The sequence below is a fragment of the Nerophis lumbriciformis genome, linkage group LG11 (assembly GCF_033978685.3).
Source record: "Nerophis lumbriciformis linkage group LG11, RoL_Nlum_v2.1, whole genome shotgun sequence".
NCBI lineage: Eukaryota > Metazoa > Chordata > Actinopteri > Syngnathiformes > Syngnathidae > Nerophis > Nerophis lumbriciformis.
This window is the reverse complement of record NC_084558.2, coordinates 30260828-30286489: the sequence shown is the minus strand read 5'-3', so window position 1 is coordinate 30286489 and position 25662 is coordinate 30260828. Positions and strand designations below refer to the sequence as shown.

The window sequence follows — 25662 nt, the reverse complement described above, 5'->3', positions numbered from 1 at the left end:
TTTTGTTGTCAGAGAAAGATGAACATGTAAAGAGGCGGACCAAAAGTCCTTCATGTTTGTAGCTGACCGTACAGTGCTTGGACAGGAAGTGGTGTGAAAATGGGAGGAGTCAGTAAGCAGTAGGCCCATGCAGAAAACATTCCATTGAGCACTACTGATGAAGAGGACATCTGGGACTCCAGTACTCCATCCTTTCTTCGACGACAACTACATGAACTTCACACACATGCCAAAGATGTGCACGGCAGCGAGCTCCCACTTGGATGTAAATGTGTGAAGCAAAGGCTCAGCCAGCCTGCTAGTGTTCAATCATTCATGTGCCGCAAGCTTCCTGATCCAGAAGAAGGTTCTTCTTGTTCCTCATTTCATGTGGACCACAAGCAGCAGCCTCATGAACAGGACAACAAAGGAATACATTTCCTATCACTGATTCATTTCCACGATGACACTCGGAGTCTGACATCATCCTTTTTGGAGCTAAAGGGAAACATTCCAGGTGTGAATCCCCGTTCCTCAGACTTGTCCTGCAGCAAGATGCCAAAACTTTGTGGGGCGGAAAGACAAAAACTTGCTTTTTTTCCACTGGCAGCCTCAGGCAAAGTGTTTCTGTCCCAAAGAGAATTGTGTCAACACCTTCAAGCTACAAACTAAACTGCTGTAAGAACATCTCTCACTTGACAATGGGAAATTAATCTTTTTCCTCGCTCAGCAAGCTTGTACAACTTTGAAAAACGACTAAAGTATTAGCTCTTCATTAATAAATGTATCAATGAGGGCTTGGTGTAGCTTCTGTGTGCACGGGATCCACGAAGAAACAACATCCAACCAGAAAATTACGTTTGGAATATGTTCCTGTGTATTGCACATGAATAAATACATATGTTCTATAGTGGAAGGTTGGATTGAAGATAATTGCGGTTTCATTAGGCCTGGGACTAATGAATCAATTAATCGAACGATGACTATTGATGCAAAAACTTTGCCAGCATCGATAAATTGCCATGTGTCTGTATGTTTGTTTTCTTCGTATCTCTCTTTTAAACACGGTGCAAGAGGGTTCCATCTCTGCATCGCTCTCAGCACCTGAGCGTATTTACCCAATAGCAGAATTAGATAAATAGAGTAGGGTTGTCCCGATACCAATATTTTGGTACCGAATGTATTTCAAAACTTTTCGAAACCTTTCAATACTTTTCTGAATAAAAGGGACCACAAAAAATAGCATTATTGGCTTTAATTTAACAAAAAATCTTACGGTACATTAAATATATCATAAACGTATTTTATTGCAATCGAAGAACAATTGTGTCCTTAAATAAAATAGTGAACATACTAGACAACTTGTCTTTTACTAGTAAGTAAGCAAACAAAGGCTCCTAATTTGTCTGCTGACATATGCAGTAACATTTTGTGTCATTTCTCATTCTATTATTTTGTCAAAGTTATGAGGGACACGCTGTAAAAATGAATTATTAATCTACTTGTTCATTTACTGTTAATATCTGCTTATTTTCTGTTTCTATCTACACTAGGGGTGTCAAACTCATTTTAGCTCAGGGGCCGCATGGAGGAAAATCTATTCCCAAGTGGGCCGTAATGGTAAAATCATGGCATGATAACTTAAAAATAAAGACAACTCCAAGTTGTTTTCTTTGTTTTACTTTGCCCAAAATAGCACAAGCACCTTATGGAAATGTACAAATCACAAATAATCCTCTGGACAAAACACTTCAACTTTGTTGAAAATTCTGAGGAAATTGGTGGACCTTCAAAAACACAATGAGCTTAGATTTCGTCTCAGTGTATCTACAAAGCCAGGATTAAACTTTGTGTTTGACAGAGACATTTTGGGGCAACGAGGGTGTGATGTGTTCGAAGCAGAAGACATAAAACGGCAGGTTTTAAGTTTCATGTGGGTCGAGGAGGAGGAGCCACAGTCACCCTTTACTGTGTACCTCTTGCTTGGCCTCGGTATAAACTGATTGCTTGCCTAACAGAATTGCTCTTGTGACATCCAGTGGACACATTTAGAACAGCAGTTTCTTTCGTAAAAAAAACATGTACTTGGCAAACTCATCACGCGGGTCGGAAAAAAACCTGTTCACGGGCCTGATCCGGCCCACGGGCCGTACGTTTGACACCCCTGATCTACACTTCTGTTAAAAGGTAATAATCACTTATTCTTCTGTTGTTTGGATACTTTACATTAGTTTTGGATGACACCACAAATTTGGGTTTCGAGCTATACGCTATTGTACTTGGTATCATTACAGTGAATGTCAGGTGTAGATCCACCCATGGCATTTGTTTACATTCAGGAGCGCTAGCTTTTGTTAGCGGTGACACCGGTGAGCTAACGTATCCGCCTACAGTGTGTATTGAATCATGTTTAGCTATTCCTCGTACTGCAGGGATGATACTTGTAAGAAACGTACTTTATTTGTTGCCATGGATTAGTGATTTAGAAGTAGCTAAAACACTGCCGACTGCGGATGGATGTTGGCTGCTACCTAGCTAGTCATGTTTTAAGGCACCTCTTTCTGAAGGTGTTCCAGTGTTATAGCTTCACCTTTATCGTCAGTTTTTAGACCAAAATGCATCCGTTCTCCCTTTTCTGTCTACACACTGTGTCTGCTTGTAAGTACTCCGTGATTGTGCGCTGCCGGAAATGCTCCTTTGCTTGTAAACATAGCAATGTCATGACGTGACACCATGCCCGGGAACCGGTACTTTTCAAACAGAGTATAGTACCGTTTTTGATTCATTAGTACTATACTAGTACCAGTATACCGTACAACCCTAAAATAGAGTGAACCCTCTTGTCAGTCATCCACTATCTTTGTCCCGGTAGATGGAGGGAGGACCGCTAGCTTCGCACACACAGTATGCACGAACACAGAGTGGAGAAAAAAAGAATGATTGCAAAGCCAAAGGTCCCGGGAATAGTGTGGATTCAAACCGAATGAGAAAGATGAGCCCATCAACACGGACAAACGAGCTAGCATGCCAAATTTGTTGGAAAGTGAAGGCAACAAGAAAGACAACAAAACAAACGACCCAACCCAGTTTGTCCAACTGGGGAAAAACAGCACTTCAAGATGTTCAAAATTTATTGAAGTGCAATTTTTGCTAACAGAAATTGAGAGTCCATTTTATTTCTTATGTTTGTTTACTTATTTAAGATAATTAAAAGTTATTTAGTTAGTTACCTTTCATTTACAACGGTAAAATACTAATGAGAAATACAAGTTTATTGTGTTTTAAAGGAACTTGCAATATTAATGTGATTACATTATTGCTTGATTTGGTCTAAAAAAGCCAAAAATATTGTTTTGTGGCAATAATGTGTGGTATAACATATCATCCATGTTATTGGCACAGGCCTAGGCTTTACTACACTGCTGTTTTTCTTTTTTTTAAATATATATACACAATATATATACCGTATCTTCCGGACTATAAGGCACAATTAAAATCATTTTTTGTCTTCAAAACTCGACAGTGCGCCTTATAACCCAGTGAGCCTAATATAAAGAATACGTTTGTTTGAGCTTACCCATCTCGAAGCTATTTTATTTGGTACATGGTGTAATGATAAGTGTGACCAGAAGATGGCAGTCAAACATAAGCGATAAGTGTAGGCTGCACTATGACGGCAATATGTCTCAAGTAAACAACACCAACATTTTAAATGTTCAATTGAAAATATAGAACATTACACACGGCGCTCAAAAACCTATCAAAATGTTTTACTACGACTTTGGTAAGCTATGAAGCCGCACCGCTTGAAGCATTGTCGGCGCATTAAACATAGGAGTATTATTATGGTGTGTCTATAAGGTAAGACATATTATCTGGCGTTTTGTTTCGCAATATTATGCAAACACAATTTTTATTATCTTTTGTTACCTGCTCATCTGTATTTGGGATCTGTATAAATCTTGAAAAATTGCACGGGTCCGCGCAAGCACCGTAGTCGATAAGCTTCTTTTTTTCCTCTATCTTCTTGTTATGGGACATTCATCCTCCGCTGTTGCCATTTCTAATATAAAGTAGTGTAAAGTTCTTACTAATATCTGTCAGTAAACTCGCCATGAAAGCGCTAAAACATACCGGTGTAGTGAGTTTACATTATTCACCCAAAGAACTTCAGTTATAAGAGTTCCGATCGGACAGTTTTTCACGGAACACATTTCCTGTGTTGTTGTTTCCAGGTACCTCTACCTGATGGAACAACTTTGACAAGTAAGACTTTTTGCTTTGTGTCATAAGAAAGTTTTCATCCTTATTTGATAACAGATCATTACGTTAACTTACATGTGTTTCTCCCATTTGTGTAGAAAAAGCCGGGCGCGACCGTGCATGCACGGTCGCGCCCGCATGTAACGCGCCTGAATGACTAAAAAAACATGTCTCCTTCTTTCTTGTTAATGTTAAAGACAATATACTCTTAATTGCACATGTACCTCTATATTGATCATTTAATGCATTATAATTCCACAAGAGTTTTGCAGCGGCACACGCACGTCCGTGCGCTTATAGGCACTTAAACATGCAAAACAATTTCCTTTGCTCGCTCGTGCATGCTAATTTTAGAAATAATGTACACTTCACTGCACATGTAATATATCACCATGTTGCTGATTAAAGATGTTATAATTTGGGTTTCAGCAGCACAGGCGTGCATGCAGGCTTTAAACACATTCATAATGTTCCCAGGGCTCTTGTATAAGTGCAGGCTGGTTTTTAAAATAATGTACATCAAAATAAACATTATAATAACAGAAGTCGCGGGGGGTGCTGGAGCCTAAGGGATAAGCGGTAGAAAATGGATGGATGGATAACAGAAGTGTAATGCCACCAAAACAGCTGTGGCTGCTTTTTCCAGGCTTCTGATTGGACAAAATGTGCATAAATAAATGGGTTGTACTTGTATAGCGCTTTTCTACCTTCAAGGTACTCAAAGCACTTTGACACTACTTCCACATTTACCCATTCACACACTCATTCACACACTGATGGAGGGAGCTGCCATGCAAGGCGCTAACCAGCACCCATCAGGAGCAAGGGTGAAGTGTCTTGCTCAGGACACAACGGACATGACGATGTTGGTACTAGGTGGGGATTGAACCAGGGACCCTCGGGTTGCGCACGGCCACTCTACCACTGCGCCACGCTGTCCCTAAATAACAGCAGGTGTCTGCATTTGTGTGCAGACAGAGACCGTTTTGAAACCACACTTGTATGGATGGACATCGTTTTAACCTTGGATATGCGTTTTTGAAACTCTCCGTGTTCATGTTTACATGGTCTTATACTTTTGAAGTGGAGTGGTAATTTGTGTTTTGGCGACACCAAGTGGTCACAATAATTCATTAAATTAAAGCATGACAGTAAATTGAATAATGCAAACACCTTTGTTACTGGATACTTTCTAATGAGCTTTTTCCTTGGAGATGTATCTGTGAGTAATATGCAACTACAATTCTTTGATACTTGTTTATATACTTGTTTACAAATGTGTTTTAGACTGCAATATTGTTCAACTGAGGACACTTTTTACCAATGCCCATCTTGTGTGCTTAGGTGTTGTCTCGTTGCTATCTCCTAGTAGCCTATAGCTTACCATGTTTACATTTTTTTAAATACTTCACTAAAATACAAGAAAGTGGCCAACCTTGTGTGTTTATTGGAGGACATTTAGATGTTATCTGGCTGTTTAGCTTTGCACAAGTAAACGTGCTGCAGGACTGCTTGTATCTGAGATTATATAGGACATTTTAGGTGCAAGCACTTACTGTATCATCCGATACTTATTTATTTTCTAATATCGGACCGATATCCGACCAAAATTGCATATTCCACTGAAAATGTATTCAAAAGATTCCTTTGGTTTATCAAGAGAAATCTGATAAAACACATTTGTGTTTGGTAAAAGAGCAATTATAAACACATAAGAACAATTAAGGCATTTAATAATAAACAAGATACCTAAGTCAAAATATGTTGCAGGTATTAGTATAGGTAGGAGATCATTCAAGTGCAACACATTTGTCTTGTTTTGTGTTTTTAAGCACACAGGGTTACTGTCAACGACAAACACAAAACATGTCAGAATGACTCATATGCGGCAGTGATGACCGCGTCCACTTCTTTGTTGGTTTTTGACCGGTCTTCTGTTTCTAGTGCAAATAAAACACATCGCAATTCCATTTTATGTGCCTTCATTTGAGAAACAGCATCAAATGTACACATTGTAATTAGGGCTGTCAAATGATTAAAATATGTAATCACTATGAATCGCATTTTGTCCATAGTTAAAGAGGTTGTTTGCAACATTTACACAGATGCCTAGAGAGCGCCAATTTTCCAATGTATTTTATACAGTATATCCTGCCCTCTCGCGGCTTTTTCGTACGCAATGACGTAATTACGTATGTACGTAAAGCATTAGCTTTAGGTGTTGTTAGCTAATATTAGCAATTAGGACAGCTAGTGTTAGCTGTCATTGAATGTATATTCTATCATAACAACAACATGGCTGCAAATTGTTCGTTGCTTTTCTTGGACTGTTTTTGTATGCGTGTACGTGCTCCCTGCGCCAATCATTTTATTCGGGCTGGTAAAAAAATGTATAACATAAACTTTATAATTGTGAAAAATATAGACACTTGTCAAACAAATGTGTTCTGTTAAATCACTAATAGAAACGCAAGCTAGTTGTGGCTACATTTATTGCTTTAAAAAATGTCACTGTGAGGCAGCTGCAAACAGCCCTTTTAACCCATAATTAATCGTGATTAATCACAAAATATATTTTTAATCTTTAATAAGTGTACATTACTAAAATGTACACCCAACATGGGACTGGACAATTTGTTTGATTGATGAAAATGTTTGTTTATTAAACATTGTGTTTTTTTTGGCAGCTCAACACAAACCGGACACAAACACACACACACACACACACTCGGGGCTTCCGCGTGGTTGCACATGCGCCATTTGCATGAGTGTGCCAAGTCAACAGGGGGCGCAATAATCAGGAAACGTGTAGAAAAGCACAAACTACCTATCGGTGCGCCCTGTTTTGTTTTTTTACTATTATTGTGGGGACAGCAAAACAAGGCCCATTAAACTGGAACCCGCGACTCACAAACTTTGCAGGAGACTTTAGAAAAAAAGTCCCTTGTACTACGCGGTCCTGGCAACACTGCTCCGGTGGTAACTCTCAGCCACAGCAGAGGGAAATAACTTTGGTCTTGTGGTGAGCGCGACCTGTCATGCCTTCAAAGCTAAACTTGCAGTTCAATATATCTTTTTTTGTCCATTTCTGCTCTTCATTCTTTCCTGTGACTCAAGTAATCAGCTGGAACACTGCTTTTTTTGCCGCTGCGGTATGGACTGCGGGTCACACAAGAAACATGCGCTAATAATAAAAATGATGCCTTTAAAGGAAACTTTCATTAAATCGCTATTATTGCGTTAACATTGACAGCCCAAGTTTTAACACATTTTAAACATAAAACACATTCACTTGCATTTTTACAGTTTCCTTAACTATCATCATCATTACACCGTATCAGACCCATAAACAGGTTCAATCTGGCGTGCAGCCCGCAAGAAGAGTTTGCTAAATATAAAAATTAGCTGCAATATTTTAATGAAAGAAACTGCTGTTCTAAATATGTCCACTGGATGTCGCAATGACAATTAAAGTGTAACACACTTTAATGACAATGACAATGTTTAAAGATGACGTGTCAGCTGACTACAAACGCCCTCTGGATTGGCTGCCGCTACTCCAATAAACTCTGGTGCAAGTAATCAGTTGCTCCTGTTTTGGCTGGCAGCAGACTAATGCAGTATCGACGCACAATACCTTCTTTTATTGTAAATTCTCCATTCAACAGATAAAATAACGAAATGGTAATTAAGCTGCAAAGACCTAAGTTAATATGACCATCATCTCTATAGTTAGAGTTCCATGCAGTGCTTGCAATTGGTTGACAGTGTGATGCGCCCCTAAACTCCATTGTAAAAATGTGTGTTTCTGCATTTGTTGTTTTTTCAATTTTATTTCATACTTAAATCTACTATGTTCACATTGGTTAAGTTTGTAGTTCTGTTACCTTCATTTTGGCCATGTTGTCATTTTGATAATTGTTTTGTTTACAATATACCGGTAAGTGTATATTTGAATGATGATAAATGTGTTGTGGCAGTTGTGGATAATAATAATAATGGATTAGATTTACATAGCGCTTTTATATACAATAGACACTCAAAGCGCTCACAGAGAAGAGAGAACCCATCATTCATTCACTCCACAATCACACGGTGCCAGCTGCCCTGGGGTAGACTGACTAACCCTAACTGTACGGCCCCATCGACCACCACCAAACATTCATATCCATTCATACACCATTGTGGCTGAGAGCAAGGGTGAAGTGCCTTGCTCAAGTACACAATGGCAGTGACTTGGGTGGCAGAAGCAGGGATCGAACCAGTTCTCCAATGCGGCGGTTTGAGGAAACACTCAGTTGCTTTTCTAAACACGTCTTTAATGGTGAACTGCCAACATGAGAATGCTTAACAGGAAGTGCTTGAAGTTTAATAGCTTTGTAAAAACACTGAGACAAAGTATAAGTTCATTGTGTGTTATGATCCATTGCCCGGGTCATGTTAGGTTTAGTTTGGTATTTCTTTAGTTGTTTATTTTTGTTTCAGCACCCTCGTTTGTTTTCTTAGTTGCCATGGGTGCTGATTTTCGTCACCTGCCTCTGATTAGTGGTCGGGACACTCACCTGCTCCTGGTCAATAATCAGAGAGCTCTTTATTCCTGCCTCACGCCACATTCTTCCTGGCAGTCTCGCTCGCTTCATGCGACAGTTTGCGTTTTGGTTTCTCCTACTTGTCACTAGCCTTTTCTTGTTCTTATGTTAAACTCTGCCGCAGTTTCCCGTGCCCTCAGCACATTGGCCTTTTTGTATTTTTTCCCCCTCGCTTATTGAAAATAAATAAGCATCTTACCTGCACGCTGCTTTCCTGCCGTCCTTTCCGCATCTTGGGGACACGACCACCGCAACCATGCGACCCAGACGAAACATTGTGTTCTTTATGGTGTTTTGAAATTGCACCAATTTTTTCCTCAGAATTTTCAACTAATATGAAGTGTTTTGCCAAGAGGATTATTTATTATATGTACATTTTCAGAATCTGCGTGTTCAATTTAAGATATTGAATAGATTGTATTTTACATCTTCTCAGCTGTTTAAAATTAGCGTAGTAGATAGCAAGTTATATATGAAGTGTCGGGCAGCTGAGGGAACTCTTGTTCATTTATTGTGGGAATGTCAGAGAATAAAAGAGTTATGGTTGAAAACAACAAAAGAAGCAATCACATTCCATAATATAAACATCCCAATGACACTGCAAACTTGTATTCTTGGAGATCTCCATCAATTTAGTAACGTGTAATCAAAGAGTAAAAATGCTTTTCTTTCAATATATGCATAATAACAAAAAGGGTAATATTTTTAAAAAATGGATAGCTGTTGATAGTCCAACTCATACTGACTGGTACACACAAGCTATGGAGATGATATCAGTAGAACAAACTGCATTTAGTTTAGATAATAATGAGTCATATATTGGAATATGGGACCAATTTTTTAAATTTGTTTCAACTAATAAATTAACCAAAATTTGACTTATTATATCTTTGTGGAAAATGTTGGACGCGGTGTGTTGTCAGGCTTATGGGATGTGATGCGAGTGTAAGCCACTGTGACACTATTGTTCATTTCAAATTTTTTATTTTTTTTATTTATTTATTTTTTATTTTTTATTTTTTATATTAATGTTTTTAATGATGACATCAATGAGGGTTTTTTTATCACTGCTATTTTGAAATGGTTACTAATATCGATGCTGTTGTCGATAATGTTCATTTTTGTTTCACTACATTTGGATTTGTGTGTCCTCAATTGCTCTGTTTATTGTTGTTCTTAATGTTGCTGGGACGGGTTTGGTTTTGGAATTGGATTGCATTGTTGTGGTGTTGTTGTGTATTGTTTTGTTGATTGATTAATAAATTCATAATTTAAAAAAAAAAGAATCTGCGTGTTCTATTTTAGGCCAACGTAAAACAAAGAAAACAATCTGAAGTTGTCTTTATTTTAAGTTATTATGCCATGATTTTACCAGCCCGGCCCACATGAGAATATATTTTCCTCCATGCGGCCCCTGAGCTAAAATGAGTTTGACACCTCTAACTTTTAACCTTTATACCAGGAAATAGTATGATCGCAAATTAAAAATTAGTGCTAATAACCATTTGTTTACTGCCATGGCTGTATTTCTGAACAAACATTACATTTGTATCACTAACACTGTACATTGTATGAATTTAGCGAACATCAGTAAAGCCAATATGTCTCTTACATTAACAGCTACTTTGTGACCATTTTTAGCTTGCACGGCTAACTTATCTTCAGTTGCTTGCTAAATGTAACAATATGCTTTTTGCTTGGTAAAAAACTAATTTGTAATGGAGATTATTGAGATCATTACTCAGATTATTGTGGAATCGTTTCACCACTAGTATGGTAAATGATAAATGGGTTATACTTGTATAGCGCTTTTCTACCTTCAAGGTACTCAAAGCGCTTTGACATTATTTCCACATTCACCCATTCACACACATTCACCCATTCACACACACATTAGGCCCCTAACCACGACCCATCAGGAGCAAGGGTGAAGTGTCTTGCTCAGGAACCCTGTTAGTATATTAAAAAAAGCGTAAACTCCAGTCACCCCCATTGTCCTGTCACTTATAAACAACCCCTCAATACCGCCATAAGTGGTCAAATGAAATATAGGTCACCAAACAAACGCTAAGACCAAAATAAAGCAAATAAACTCTGTGTGTGTGTGTGTGTGTGTGTGTGTGTGTGTGTGTGTGTGTGTGTGTGTGTGTGTGTGTGTGTGTGTGTGTGTGTGTGTGTGTGTGTGTGTGTGTGTGTGTGTGTGTGTGTGTGTGTGTGTGGCAGGAAAGGCACTTGTTTGGAAATGCTTTGTCGCCAGATGAAAATGTATTTTATTAGACTTGTTAATGGGGTCGCTGACTAAAGAGTTAATGTAAATCTGAGCAGAACCAGAAGCCTTGGCGTCTGCTTCACGGCTCGCAAACGGCAACCTAGCTGTCAGTCTCGTCTACCCGGCGGCGTTTGGCCATGCTAATGTTGAAGGGGAGCGTGCGTGAGGCTGAGAGATCATTTCCATGCTAAATTGTTGTTGCAAATATAGAAACACTACAGTGGAGGCAAATCTGTGTATTATTTGTAAATTAGTTTTTCAATATGAAACCAAAATTAAATTACAACTTGTATTTTCAATATTTGTCCTCAGACCGAAAACGAAAACGGATAACGAATCGTTTTTCCAATTTACGATTCTGTTCAAAATTGAAAAGTGGACAAAACGTTTAACAGATTTTTGAACTTATTTTTTGCGAATCCATTTGAGACATAAAGTTTACTCTGAAGTAGTATTACGTGGACTTGGGCTTGCAGGGAAACAAATGTAGCTGAAAACAGGAGGAACAAGAGGTTTTGAATAAAGTTGAAGGTATAAAATGTCTTTGATTTAACCTAGCCAAACATTGAAGACATAGTATAGGCGGTACAAAAAAAGAAAAATATGCATTTTTAAAACATCCATTTTTGTCTGGATATATAGCCGCAATTAGGGTTGCAAAATTGCGGGAATATTCAAAGTTGGAAACTTTCCATGGGAATTAACGGGAATATATGGGAATTAACGGGAATTAATGGGAAATCAATGGGAATAAACTTTGAATGCAACATGCTAGATCTTGCAGCATGATTATTTGCTAAAACAACCTGATTTAATGCAAATTCAGTAGAATTTCAACCCTGCACGGTGCATTCCTCCATCACATGTGCAGTGCATTCTTCCATCAGGGCTATTGAGGCCACACTAGTATTTGAGCCCAAGGACTTCATCCAGTCAGGTAAGTTTTGATGATATTACTGGGGTAAATATATTTGATCTATGGTATTTAAGTTTAATAATTGCTTGTTACTGTATGACTGTAGACTACTCCAGCAGACTTCCACTCAAGCTAGCTAGCTGTTCCTGTACTTGTTAAATGATTTTGTGGCCAATATCTCTAGCGAGCTAGGTTTGTGTACCACCACAGTCTCATAATGAACCGAAAATATTTCTCTGTTAGCCGTGATGCTACTTTTCTCTATGTTATGCTAACAACGTTAGTGATCCGAATTTACCTTTTTTGTGATCTGTAAAGTTCAACTAGCAAATACTAAATAAAAACGTGTAGTTTCCTCTGCCTTCTGTTCTGTAAGCCATTCTGTTGTCATACAAGAATGTAGGTTATAGTTTGATTTAGCATGCTGATTGAGTGTTCATTTATTCATCTAGCCTATTTCTATTCATTTGTCCATCAGTAAAATACTTTTAAAGACTACTCCAATTGTTTAGCTGACTATTTATATGTGTGTGGCATTGCATTAATGTTTTACAAGAATAAATAAATACATACAGAATAATGCCACGTACACCATCTGATGTGTGGAGACATTTCTCCCCAACCAATGTAGGCGGAAAGGCTGTGAACATTTGCAAGTACTGTGCAAAGAGCTACGTCAAAAATGCCACAAAGATGCAGCAGCATATAGACAAATTCCCCATTAATTCCCATATATTCCCATTAATTCCCATGGACGGTGTCCAACTTTGAATAATCAAAAAATGGTCCATATTTCCAACATTTCCGAGCTTAACTTCCCGTGGTAAATTTACACCCCTTTGCAATCCTAGCCGCAATATCTGGCGCACTTGTTGCACTGCCATTTCTTTATAAAGATGCAGCCCAGTTCAGAGTTTTTATGTTTCCTCTTTCAAATATTTATCCACATTTGTCATTGCTACCTGAGTGATTGTAAATTCACTAAATATATTGTGACTAACAAGGCCCTTAGCTATCTGCTGCTGTCTGGTGGAAGATTATTTAACTGCACTTACAAGCAGAAGTGATCAACTTTTTAGATTAGATTATTTGCTGTAACTGAGCTATTTTTTTTTTACCATTTTGATTAAATGGCAAAAATTTCCACAACACACCTTACTGTCTCTCGTAGGACACTAGTGTGCCACGGCACCCTCAAGATGAAATAATAAAACTCAAATGGTCAACTACACCATCACTATAAACTAGAAATGCAGTATTCTTAACCTTTTTGACCTCAGGATCCAACTTTTCCACTACTTAAATATTAACACTGATTTTGATCATATTCAATAATTATATCAAACCTACTTACAGTTTACAAGTTTGTCAAAGGACATGAAACCTTGTGTTAATCACAAAGATTATTATTTATCTAATAGATAAACCTTAGGATTAGGTCAGGCTGATTAGAAAAATAACTGATAAAAACATTTTTACATACAATTGTGTCGTGCTAAAATAAATAAACAAAATTATGTTGGACCTGTTTCTTAATTAAACTGTCCAAAAAAATTAAAGTGAGAATGAAAATACAGCTTGACCACTTTTGTCTTAATTTTTGCACTTAAGAAACTTCTCTATGGCTCCTAATTGGGTCGGTCAAAAGCATTGTTAACATTTTGGACAAATTACACGGTTATTAGTATTTTCTTTTATCCACCTGACTGTCAAAATATGACACACTGTCACATTAACTTCAGGTGCGCTGCTGTACATAAAAAAAAGACATGGGTAGTATATGACCAAGTGACCTCGCGAAGCTAATTGTTGTATTAAATATTGCATTTTATCCACTAACGAACTAATAAAGCAATCATCATACAATATTTCTCCATAAACTACTCAATAACTATTTGCTTTATAAAGAGAATCACGGTCCCTCAATCCAGTTAATAAAAATGAATTAATGCATAAATAATATAACACAAAATACAATAGATAACATGTAGATATCCTAAAAACGTTTTATTGCTGAAATTTGCTGCATATTTAAAGCAAATTTTAAAAATAGAGTGAACTACAGTGCTCTACAATTTAGGTTAATGGGGAACTGCACTTTTTTTGGTCAAAATCACTATGAGAGACAAGAACACACGTCTTTTTTTTTTTAGGGTCCTAAAGATGATTAAAAAAAAACACTTGCAAAATGCTGCTAACTGGAGTCACTGTTGTAGCCTTCAAAGCCCTCCATCAATGTTTTATTTACACACTGAAAGTATATATATAATGTAGTAAAATACATGTTCGTAACAATATATAATATGTTCAATATTTACAATATTTTATGCATTACCTGAACTTTTTTTCTCAGCACATTTATTTCTGTTTCACAGTGCACTTCTTTTCTACTCACGGACACAAACACAAGTGTGTTCTAATCATGGCAGACTTGGTAACAGATAACGAAGACAACTATCTTTGGACAAATGAGGATTCACAGCCTTGCCTTTTGGAAGCTGAATATGCTGAGGAAGAACTGCTGGTTATACAAGCGAGCACAAACAAAGGGTGAAACGTTGGAGCAGACCGGCAGCCAAGAGAGTGATGTCGGCGTGACTTGATGGTGTGAAAGTGGAACTTCAAGCCAAGCTATGGCATGCTTACCATAAGTCAACTTGAAAAAATTTTCCCGGCCAGCTGGACCAAAGAGACCATTGAGTGAGTCACTTTAATATTGACCACGCAGCACACCATGCAACTTGTTATTACAACTACAGTACAAAGGTATATACGCTGTCGTGAAATGTGGGCTAATACTTTACAGATACTGTAATGATTGACAATGTCTTACTACGCTAGAAAAATAGTTCCTTAGTGTTCGCTCTAACAATAACAATGTCACCACAGTTTGGTTACTACACAGATACAGAACGTAAATGAAATATTGTTGGCGGTTTTTGGATGCATTTTTAAAGTTATTTAGCAGCAGATGGGATTGCTACCATTAGCTGCATTGCTAGCCACCAAGAACTAACAAATTAGAATGCAAAAAAAAAAAAGCTTTTCTCTTCTTGTCTCTTATTAATATTGTGAACGATAAGGAAAATTGCAGTTCCCCTTTAGTTACAGTATAAAGTAGTTCACTATGTTTGAAAATAAGATTTCTCTTTGAGCAGGAGATAAATTCACCGACAGCAACACACACAGACATGATAAATATAAAACAACTTTTGCTTCAAATTTAATATTTTGTTAGGTGTCTTTCTCTCTTTCGCCACTTTGTGGACCTGACCGAGCGCCGGAGGATGTGAACATGTGACACAAACAGGAAGTGATGCAAAGGCAAGACCGTCCCAATTAACATTGCTCCAGCTGCAACTGAAGGACTCTTTCCAAGACCCACACTCTCTCGACCGCATCGGCTGGCACCTTGGAAGAAGGCAGCCGCCGAATTGGGACACGACAATTGACTCAATCAGGCGCCAACTAATGCTTCCAGGATAACACAACAAGCAATCTCATTGGAGACCAAGCTGCCAATCCGATAATATGATTGTCCAGTTCTCTGATTGGTTGACTTTTTCACACAAATAAAGTTAAAAGTTAAAGTCCCAACGATAGTCACACACACACTAGGTGTGGTGAAATTATCCTCTGCATTTGACCCATTCCCATGTTCACCCACTGGGAGGTGAGAGAGTAGTGAGCAGCAGCGGTGGCTGCGCTCGGGAATCCAACCCTTTATGCTGAGTGCCAAGCAGGAAGGCAATTGGTCCCATTTTTATAGTCTTTGGTATGACTCGGCCTGGGTTTGAACTCACGACCTTCCAGTCTCAAGGCAGACACTCTAACCACAAGGCCACTGAGCAGGTTTATTATATATAAATATATATGTAAAATATATATATTTTTATATAAAATACAACAGTGTGTCAAAACTTGCGTGAGCGCACAGCAGAAATTTTAGTGAATGTAGAAAAAAAAGCATAATGCGCAGAGAGGTGAGGTTGAAAGAGCGGAAGAGAGGGGGCGCAAGAGAGCAAATCGGTCTGACTGTGCAGAAAGCAGTAATTATTGTGTGTTAATACGCATAATAGCAAAGATGCAAATACTTATTGTGCACAACATACATTTATATCCGCTCAAACGTTTTTATTTTTTGCTTGAGTTGATTTTCTTTTCAAAATATGTCTTTGATTGCAAAATATATTTGTCTGTCCTCAAAATCTGCCTTTACGACCTCAAAATTAAGACACGAATATAACGCCATAACTGAGTAGCCAGGGTAATTACGGCAAATACAGAGCCAACATAGCAGAATGTCGAAACATTCATTGTACAATGTAAATGTGTCTACTTGGGTTTGGACCGAAAAAACCTGACCGTTGTCATGGTGACTACCATGATACCACATGTACCCCATATTACACACAAAACATGTAGGTGATGCCTTGTTGATTAAAATCAATAAGGCACAAACACGCTGACTCCGCGTGAACTTACCTTGGTGTGAACGTGCGTGTGCATGTGAGGGTCTCCTCTGGGAGCATCTGGTCATTGCCACAAATCATCACCATCATCATCATTCCATAAAGAAGCCTTCTGGCAGCCACCAGCCAAGGAAATCCACGCTTTGGCTGTAAGGGTGCATCAAGACAAGCATCAATGAAGGAGCTTTCACTTTGGATCGTTAGCTTAATTAAGGCCTCATCAGGACCAAATCAGTGATGCCGGAACATTGCTGCATTCACATCTTAGTCAAACGCATTGTGATAGTATTTCTATTCACCAGGATCATCAAACAAGAAGTGAGCCTCATGTCAACAACACAAACATCTCATAAATCAATCCGCAGTGTGCGTATGCTGATAAGATCAGCACGGCGACATCAGATCAGACCACCATTCTGATTGGCTCGTCAGCAAGCCGCTACTGACATTTCACACGTCAACAGCGTCCCTGACATATGGGTGAAAGTGGAACCCTCTAGACCAGGGATCCCCAAACTACGGCCCACAAACCTGATCCGGCCTGCCAGCGTCCACAATCTGGCCTGCGGGGCGTCGTCACGTACCACGTTAAAAAAATTTTTTTTAAAAAGTCCTGTCCAGCCGCTCGGGCAAATCTGTTGATATAGATGCCCATATCGGCTGTATAGATTTACTTCACAAAAGAGAAGTGTTGGAACCTTCTCTTCTTGTCTTATTTGTATTTCTCGTTATTCAATGTTTGAATATATTTAGTGTTTGGTGCAGCCGAATCAAAGCAGGAGGCGATAGAAAGAAGAAAAGAAAGATACATATTTATGTATATATGTTTGTATGTATTCAGATCCCTTTAACTTTTTCACTCTGTTTTATTGCAGCTATTTGCTAAAATCAAAAAAGCACATTTTATTTCTCATTTTCTCAGCACCCAATCTTGACAGAAAAAAACAGAAATGTAGGATTTTTTGCAAATGTATTAAAAATACAAAAAACTCAAAAATCACAGTATTCAGACTCTTTGCACAATACTTGTTTGATGCAACTTTGGCAGCAATTACAGCCGCAAGTATTTTTGAATACGATGCCACAATCTTGGCACAACTATCTTTGGGCAGTTTCGCCCATTCCTCTTTGCAACACCTCTCAAGCTTCATCAGGTTAAATCGGACACGTCGGTTTTCACGTAGGATGTCTCTGTACATTGCTGCATTTATCTTTCACTCTATCCTGATTCGTCTCCCAGTTCCTGTCGCTGAAAACCATTCCCACAGCATGATGCTGCCACCACCATGCTTCACTGTAGGGATAGTATTGGCCTGGTGATGTGCAGTGCCTGGTTTCCTCCAAACATGATTCCTGGCATTCCATCAAAAGAGTTCAAGCTTTGTCTCATCAGACCAGAGAATTTAGTTTCTCATGGTCTGAGAGTCTTTCAGGTGCATTTTGGCAACTTTTTACCAGGAAATGGCTTCCATTTGGCCACCATACCATACTGACCTGAATGGTGGTATGCTGCAGAGATGGTTGTCCTTCTGGAAAGTTCTCCTCTCTCCACAGAGGAAGGCTGCAGCTCTGACAGAGTGATGGTTATGGGTTCTTGGTCACCTCCCTGACTAGACTAAGATGAATGCAGCAATGTACAGAGACATCTTGGATGAAAACCAACGCTTCCAATCCAACCTGACGGAGTTTGAGAGGCATTGTTAAGAGAAATGGTCAAAACTTCACAAAAATAGGTGTGCTAAGCTTGTGGTATCGTATTCAAAAAGACTTGGGGCTCTAATTGCTGCCAAAGGTGCATCAACAAAGTATTGAGCAAAGGGTCTTAATGTGATTTTTTATTTTTAATAAATTTGCATACATTTCTACATTTCAGATTTTTACTGTCAAGATGCAGTGCCGAGTGTACATTACTGAGAAATAAAATTAGCTTTTTTGATTTTAGCAAATACCTGCAATGAAACAAAGAGTAAAAAATTGAAAGGAGTCTGAATACTTTCCGTACCCACTGTACTTATAGTTGTTCAATTTTAAGTTAATATTAGTTTATCATTTAGTGACTAAAACGTTTTATGTTATATGAGTTCTGTTAGTACAATTTTTTATTTTACAGTAGACTTCATGGACATTAATTTTGGCCCGGAAGCAATTAACCCTAATAATGAGGGTTTTACTGTAGTATACGTTATATACTGTTCTTGACAAAAGCAGTGATGTCGATGGGTCAACACAAAGTGTAACTTTGCAAAAGTGTAGACTTTTTTTAATGTAAGCCGTCACATTCATCAACATCCACTAAACAAGGAGCAGATACACTATGGGTAGCATTAGCATTAGCACACTTACCAATATATAAAGTATGCCCTCGTTTATCAGGGTTCATTGTGTCCGGATCAAAATTAATTTCCATGAAGTATAGGAATTATTTATTATAAATGTAATATCTATAATCACCACTGCTGCTGCTCACTGCTCCCCTCACCTCCCAGGGGGTGATCAATGGTGATGGGTCAAATGTAGAGAATAATTTCGCCACACCTAGTGTGTGTGTGTGTGACAATCATTGGTACTTTAACTTAACTTAACCTATAAGCTCCAATATCAGGCAATAATGGAAAATAAGCCAAAACTGCTAAAGTATTGCTATTTTTAGCTCATTGAGCTTAATTTTGGCCAAAAACATATAAAATAAGCTGAGAAAAAAATATGCGATAGTACCCCTGACTTTGAAGTGTGATGTGGCGAGGAACAACTGTATTAGTAGTAACAGCTTCAAAGCAAAAGGCTTCGATAAAATGTGATGCGCTTATCAATATTAGCATATTCATCATTCGAAAGATTCAATTTAGTAGATTTTGTTTGCAAAACAAATTTTAGGGCTTTTCTAAACTGTTTTTTCTTTTCTTTAAGTTGAATGTGTAAAAATACAAATTTTCAGATTGACTCTCCTTTAAAAGTAACATCAACTTCTTTCTATTCATATTTTTAAATTAAATGGTGCATTGAATATGTTTTTATGTTGCGTTTTAGCATCATGCCAAAGCTTCCAAAGCAGTCCAAGAGCCACCATCTTAACCTAAATCACAAAAATATATTTCCTGGTTGGCTAGATGACGCCCCCTGTTGGATACTGTAAGTGTGTGAAACGCCTTATTCATATTAGCTATGAATCCCAACATAAAAATGGCAGTACAGGTACAGTACATCTCATCACATCAAAATATTGTGCAAACTTTTTTGGATTTCAGGAGTTTAATTCAGACTAAGAGACCAAATAAAGTCTCAGAAAGTTTTAGTTGCTGTGGTTTAAAATATTATTTTTTTGGAACAATTTTTCAATCTATGTTATGTACCGCATTTATTTTTTATTATTATTAGCTGTAAGCCAGGAGTGTCAAACGTATTTCATTATGGGTAACATCGCAGTTACGGCTGCATTCAACAGGCCATTTTAAACTGCAAAACCATATAAATGTATAATCATAACATAATATTATTACACACTTGCCCCTTTCATTTGATTATTGTCATGTTGGGGAAATTGCTTTACAATCCGAAGTGAAGGTGACAAGCAGATATCAAATTTCAGATATTGTAGGAGTGATTTTTTTTTTTAATTCAATGACCTCTAAAACATAGTTGGAATAGCTTTTAATATTATTTAATTAAAAAAAAAAATGCAGTTGCATCTGGATTAAAAAAAATATTATTCTGCCAAAAATGTAACACATTTATCAAAAATGCCGTAATGCCTCATTGATACGGAGCGCCAAATGGGACAAATTAAATAAATAAATCTTAAAATAATTACTTTAATGTGTCCTTAATTAGTCATAATTAGAATTAAATACATAAATGTGTAATTACAATGTCAAATTACATTGAATTAATACAATTTTAATTATTGATTCATTACAAAATGTATTAATTAAAGAAGCCATATGTAATAATTTCATGTCAAGTCATCATTAAATGGCCCTGATATGTCAAAAGGCATTAATAAATCATGTTCTTTTGGAATACCTCTATATTTGATAACAGTAGTTCAGCCAGGATATGCTCATTTCAAAATTAGATTTAGAGCCCCAAAATGTTGTTATTGTTTTCGATTCGATGCCCGGCCTTCTACCGTTTTACCAATTAGAAAGTCCGTGAGTGTGTCACATCCAGGTTGCCAGTTACACATCGCCATCTTTGTCTAGTTACTGCCACTGGCAAAGTTACTAAACATGTCAGACCTTAGAAAATCCAAAAGGCCTCGTTACAATTCTTAACTTATTCATGACAAAGCCAGGAACAAAACAAGAATTTGTATCGGGGATGCCTTTGACAGATGGAGACGATTGAAGGCGGAGAACATTATTTCATCTGACGCCAAACTTGCTAATTTTCTCCTTGATAGGTAAGTCAGGCACTTACCGTTTTTTATTACTTGTAATAAATGGAAATGGACATTCTGTATGTAAACTATATTGTCCAATATAGTCTATGATCCTGTCTAACAAAGCTTGTATGTTCGTGCAACGAATGCTTAGCATGCTAGCCCGGTCAATGACACATCGACATACAGGCTAACGAGGGAGATTATGCCCGTTAGCCTGTATGTCAATGCCTCATCCAACTGACAGGGCAAAATATATTTTCGACAAATACAACCTACCGGTATGTGGATATGGGTAGTGTCAGTGCCTATTTTGTTCTCAATATGCTGATATGCTGAGGAAAGGGGTTCCAACATTAGCACGGCTGTCCTGACAATGTGAAACGTATGGAGACCGCCAACTCACATGATAAAATAATTCCTCATTCGTGTTTGCATATTGTGGATTACATGTACAAAGTTATATGGCAATCTGAAACGTTTGAAACAGTAGCCTATAGGCATACCTTGGTAAAATGCGTCCTTTTTAGTTTGAGGCGTACATTAGGCTGCTAAGCATGCTCTACTTATTTTCATCAGTATAACCCAGGGGTCGGCAACCTTTGCCAATCAAAGAGCCATTTTGACCAGTTTCACAAATTACAGAAAACAATGGGAGCCACAAAAATCTTTTGAAATTTAAAATGAAATAACACTGCATACAAAGTTTTTTTTTGCTTTGTGCTATATATAAACCAAGGGTCTCAGACCCGCGGCCCACACCTTAATATGAAAATTGAATGTTAGTGCGGCCCGCAAGTTTTATATGAGTGGCGTCATACTTGTCATCCCTCCCGATTTTTCCGGCAGACTACGTATTTCAGGGTAACTATTCTCTCGAACGTGCCGTGATGGTACAGCATTTAAAGCCCGCTACAACCAGCGTGCCAGCCCAGTCACATGTTGTATGGGGCTCCTGCAAGTGACAGCAAGGCATAGTTGGTCAACAATCACACAGGTTACACTGATGGTGGCGGTATAAAAAACTTTAACACTCTTACTAATAATGCGCCACACTGTGAACCCACACCAAACAAGAATGACAAACACATTTCGGGAGAACATCCGCACCGTAACACAACATAAACACAACAGAACATATACCCAGAATCCCATGCAGCCCTAACTCTTCCGGGCTACAATATACACCCCCGCTACCAAACCCCACCCACCTCAACCGACGCACGGAAGGGAGGGGGGTTGATGTGTGAAGGTGCAGGGTTGGGGTGGGGGCGGGGTTTGGTGGTAGCAGGGGTGTATAATGTAGCCCGGATAGGTCAGGGCTGCATGGGATTCTGGGTATTTGTTCTGTTGTGTTTATGTTGTGTTAAGGTGCAGATGTTCTCCCGAAATGTGTTTGTCATTCTTGTTTGGTTTTGGTTCAAAGTGTGGCGCATTATTAGTAAGAGTCTTAAAGTTGTTTTATATGGCCACCGTCAGTGTAACCTGTGTGGCTGTTGACCAAGTATGCCTTGCTGTCACTTACGTGTGCAAGTCGAAGATGCATACAACAAAAGGCTGGGCTGGCACGCTGTTTGTACAGGTTGTAGAGGGTGCTAAATGCTGTACCATCATGGCACGCCCTTGTTATTATTGTTAGGGTGAAAATCGGTGAATATAAATCCCGGGACTTTTCTGCGAGAAGCACCGAAATCCGGAAATCTCCCGGGAAAATCGGGAGGGTCGGCAAGTATGCAGCTGAGCCGCATCAGAGTGATCAAAGAGCCGCATGCGGCTCCGGAGCCGCGGGTTGCCGACCCCTGGTATAACCATTGCTGGTGTTGGTTGTAGTTTGTTTTAGTCTTTGTTTTCTGACAATACTGACAATAACCATATGATTGCCATTTGTTGTGATATCGTACGCAGGCATGACGTACTTCTTCCTGAAAATAGCCAAATTCTGTGTAAATTGTATTGGTTATATCGCGCTGGATTCGGTTGTGTATCTGGCAACTTCAGCCAGGGAGAGGAGGAGGGGACTACAGAATTTTGATCGTGATTGCAGTACAATTTCTGGCCAGGTTCTTACATATGGCTCCTTTAAATAAATTAATTATTGAATCATTATTTCCTGATGTAATTAATAATTGTTTAATGATTTAATTCATTAAAAGATAGTTTAACATTACTTTTTTTTAAATAAAAAGATAAAATAAATTGATTAACTAAAAAAAATTGAAAATAAATTTGATTATTATTTAATTACAAATGTGTTTCTTGTTTCATGATTTAATTATTGATTTGTTTAAAAATAAAAATATGAATTAAATTGAAAGATGAATAGTTTGAAAAAAAATATTGATTCGTTATATCATGATTTCATTGATTATTTACACAAATTATTCATTTCTTTGTTACATGACTTATTTACTAATGTAATTAATTAATTAATGACAGTTAAGTAATTATTTAAAGATGTATCTATTTATTTTTGTCCCTTTTGGCCCTCCATACATTGACACACATTTCCAGGTTTTTGCGGGCCTTAGATAACGTTGTGGGATTTTTACCTTTGCAGCCTCATTATACTATTGGCTAAGTTTTATATTCATAAATGTAAATTTGTCAATACCCGACCTGTTTTTTGTCCCTTTAAAAAAAAGAATTAGAACTTTACTTTAAAAAGCTTTCTCCCTCTGACAACCAAAAAGCTGTGAAAACTATGATGCTATGCTCCAAATTTGGATTATTTACAGAACTTGTGTGAGCCTATGGCTTTACACTTTGTTACATATATATATATATATATATATATATATATATATATATATATATATATATATATATATATATATATATATATATATATATATATATATATATACACACGTATATATATATAATTTGCATTTTATTTTAGTTTGATTGATTGATTGAGACTTTTATTAGTAGATTGCACAGTACAGTACATAGTCCGTACAATTGACCACTAAATGGTAACACCCGAATAAGTTTTTCAACTTGTTTTGAGTCGGGGTCCATGTCAATCAATTCATGGCATAAATATATACTATCAGCATAATACAGTCATCACACAAGTTAATCATCAGAGTATATACATTGAAAAATTTACATTATTTACAATCCGGGGGTGGGATGTGGAGGGGGTTGGGGCAGGGGGGTTAGGTTTGGTTGATATCAGCACTTCAGTCATCAACAATAATATCAACTGAGAAATTGACATTGAAACAGCGTAGGTCTGACTTTGTAGGATATGTACAGCGAGCAGTGAACATAGTGAGCCCAGAAAGCATAAGAACAAGTATATACATTTGATTAATTACAATCCGGGAGGTGGGATGTGGTGGGGGGAGGGTGTTTGTCTAGGGTTGTAGTTTTGAAGGAGGGTAGAGATGCACTTTCTTTTACACCTGTTGGGAGTGCATTCCATATTGATGTGGCATAGAAAGAGAATGAGTTAAGACCTTTGTTAGATTGGAATCTGGGTTTAACATCTGTTTTGTACTGTTTCTGTACTTGTTTTGATTATTATTATTTCTGTGCTTGTATGTAAATGTTGCATATTATAAAGGTTTATAAAAAAAAAAATGTTTTAAAGAATGACGTGATGGGCCAGATCTGCCTTGAGTTTGACATTGTTATCGCCAGGAAGGATGAGGTCACCTACCTAGGTTCCATTCTAGAGGCTAATCTTTCCTGTGATAAAATGGCAACCAAGGTAATCAAAAAGGTCAACCAACGAACGAGATTTCTCTATAGAATCTCCTCTCTGGTCAACAAAAGCACCATGAAGATTCTGGCGGGAACTCTCGTTCAACCCTTTTTCGATTATGCATGCAACTCCTGGTACCCTAGCACCTCCAAAATCCTCAAATCTAGACTCCACACATCCCAGAACAAGCTAGTCCGATTACTTCTAGACCTCCACCCCAGATCACACCTCACTCCTACCCACTTTTCCAAAGTGGGCTGGCTCAGGGTGGAGGACAAATAAAACAACTTGCACTGAGCCTTGTCTATAAAATCCGCTACACCTCCCTGATACCGAAGTACATGTCAAACTACTTCCTTAACGTAAATGACCGCCATAACCACAACACCAGAGGGAGCTCTACTAACCACGTTAAACCCAGATTCCGATCTAACAAAGGTCTTAACTCATTCTCTTTCTATGCCTCCCAACAGGTGTAAAAGAAAGGACATCTCTATCCTCCTTCAAAATCGCACTAAAAGAACACCTCCAGGCAACTTCAACCCTAAACTAACATACAAACTCATCATACCTCCTCGGATTGTAAATAATCAAATGTAAACAATCAAATGTAGTCACTTTTTCTTATAATTTCTGATCTCTCTCTCTCTGTCCAATACTTGCTGTACATATGTACCAAGTCAGACCTACACTGTTCCAATGTCAATTTCTCTGATGATGCAATTGTTGATGACTGAAATGTTGATGCCAACCAAACTTAACCCCCCCCCCATATCCCACACCCCGGATTGTAAATAATGTAAACAATTAAATTTATATACTGTGATGATTATCTTGTGTGATGACTGTATTATCAAAATAGTATATATCTGTATCATGAATCAATTTAAGTGGACCCCGACTTAAACAAGTTGAAAAACGTATTCGGGTGTTACCATTTAGTGGTCAATTGTACAGAATATGTCCTTGGGACGGCGTGGCCGTGCCAGCAATCGGAGGGTTGTTGGTTACTGGGGTTCAATCCCCACCTTCTACCATCCTAGTCACATCCGTTGTGTCCTTGGGCAAGACACTTCACCCTTGC

At 38.0% G+C, this 25662-nt stretch overlaps 1 protein-coding gene across 1 annotated transcript in view; it reads right to left on the bottom strand.

The window, feature by feature from the left end:
- grin2da (glutamate receptor, ionotropic, N-methyl D-aspartate 2D, a) overlaps positions 1-25662 on the bottom strand; it is a 399219-nt gene that overhangs the window by 373138 nt on the left and 419 nt on the right. The window contains exon 2 of the mRNA XM_061966842.1: positions 16502-16635. The gene's annotated coding sequence lies outside the window, so the exon portion shown is untranslated. The remainder of the gene's footprint in view (positions 1-16501; positions 16636-25662) is intronic.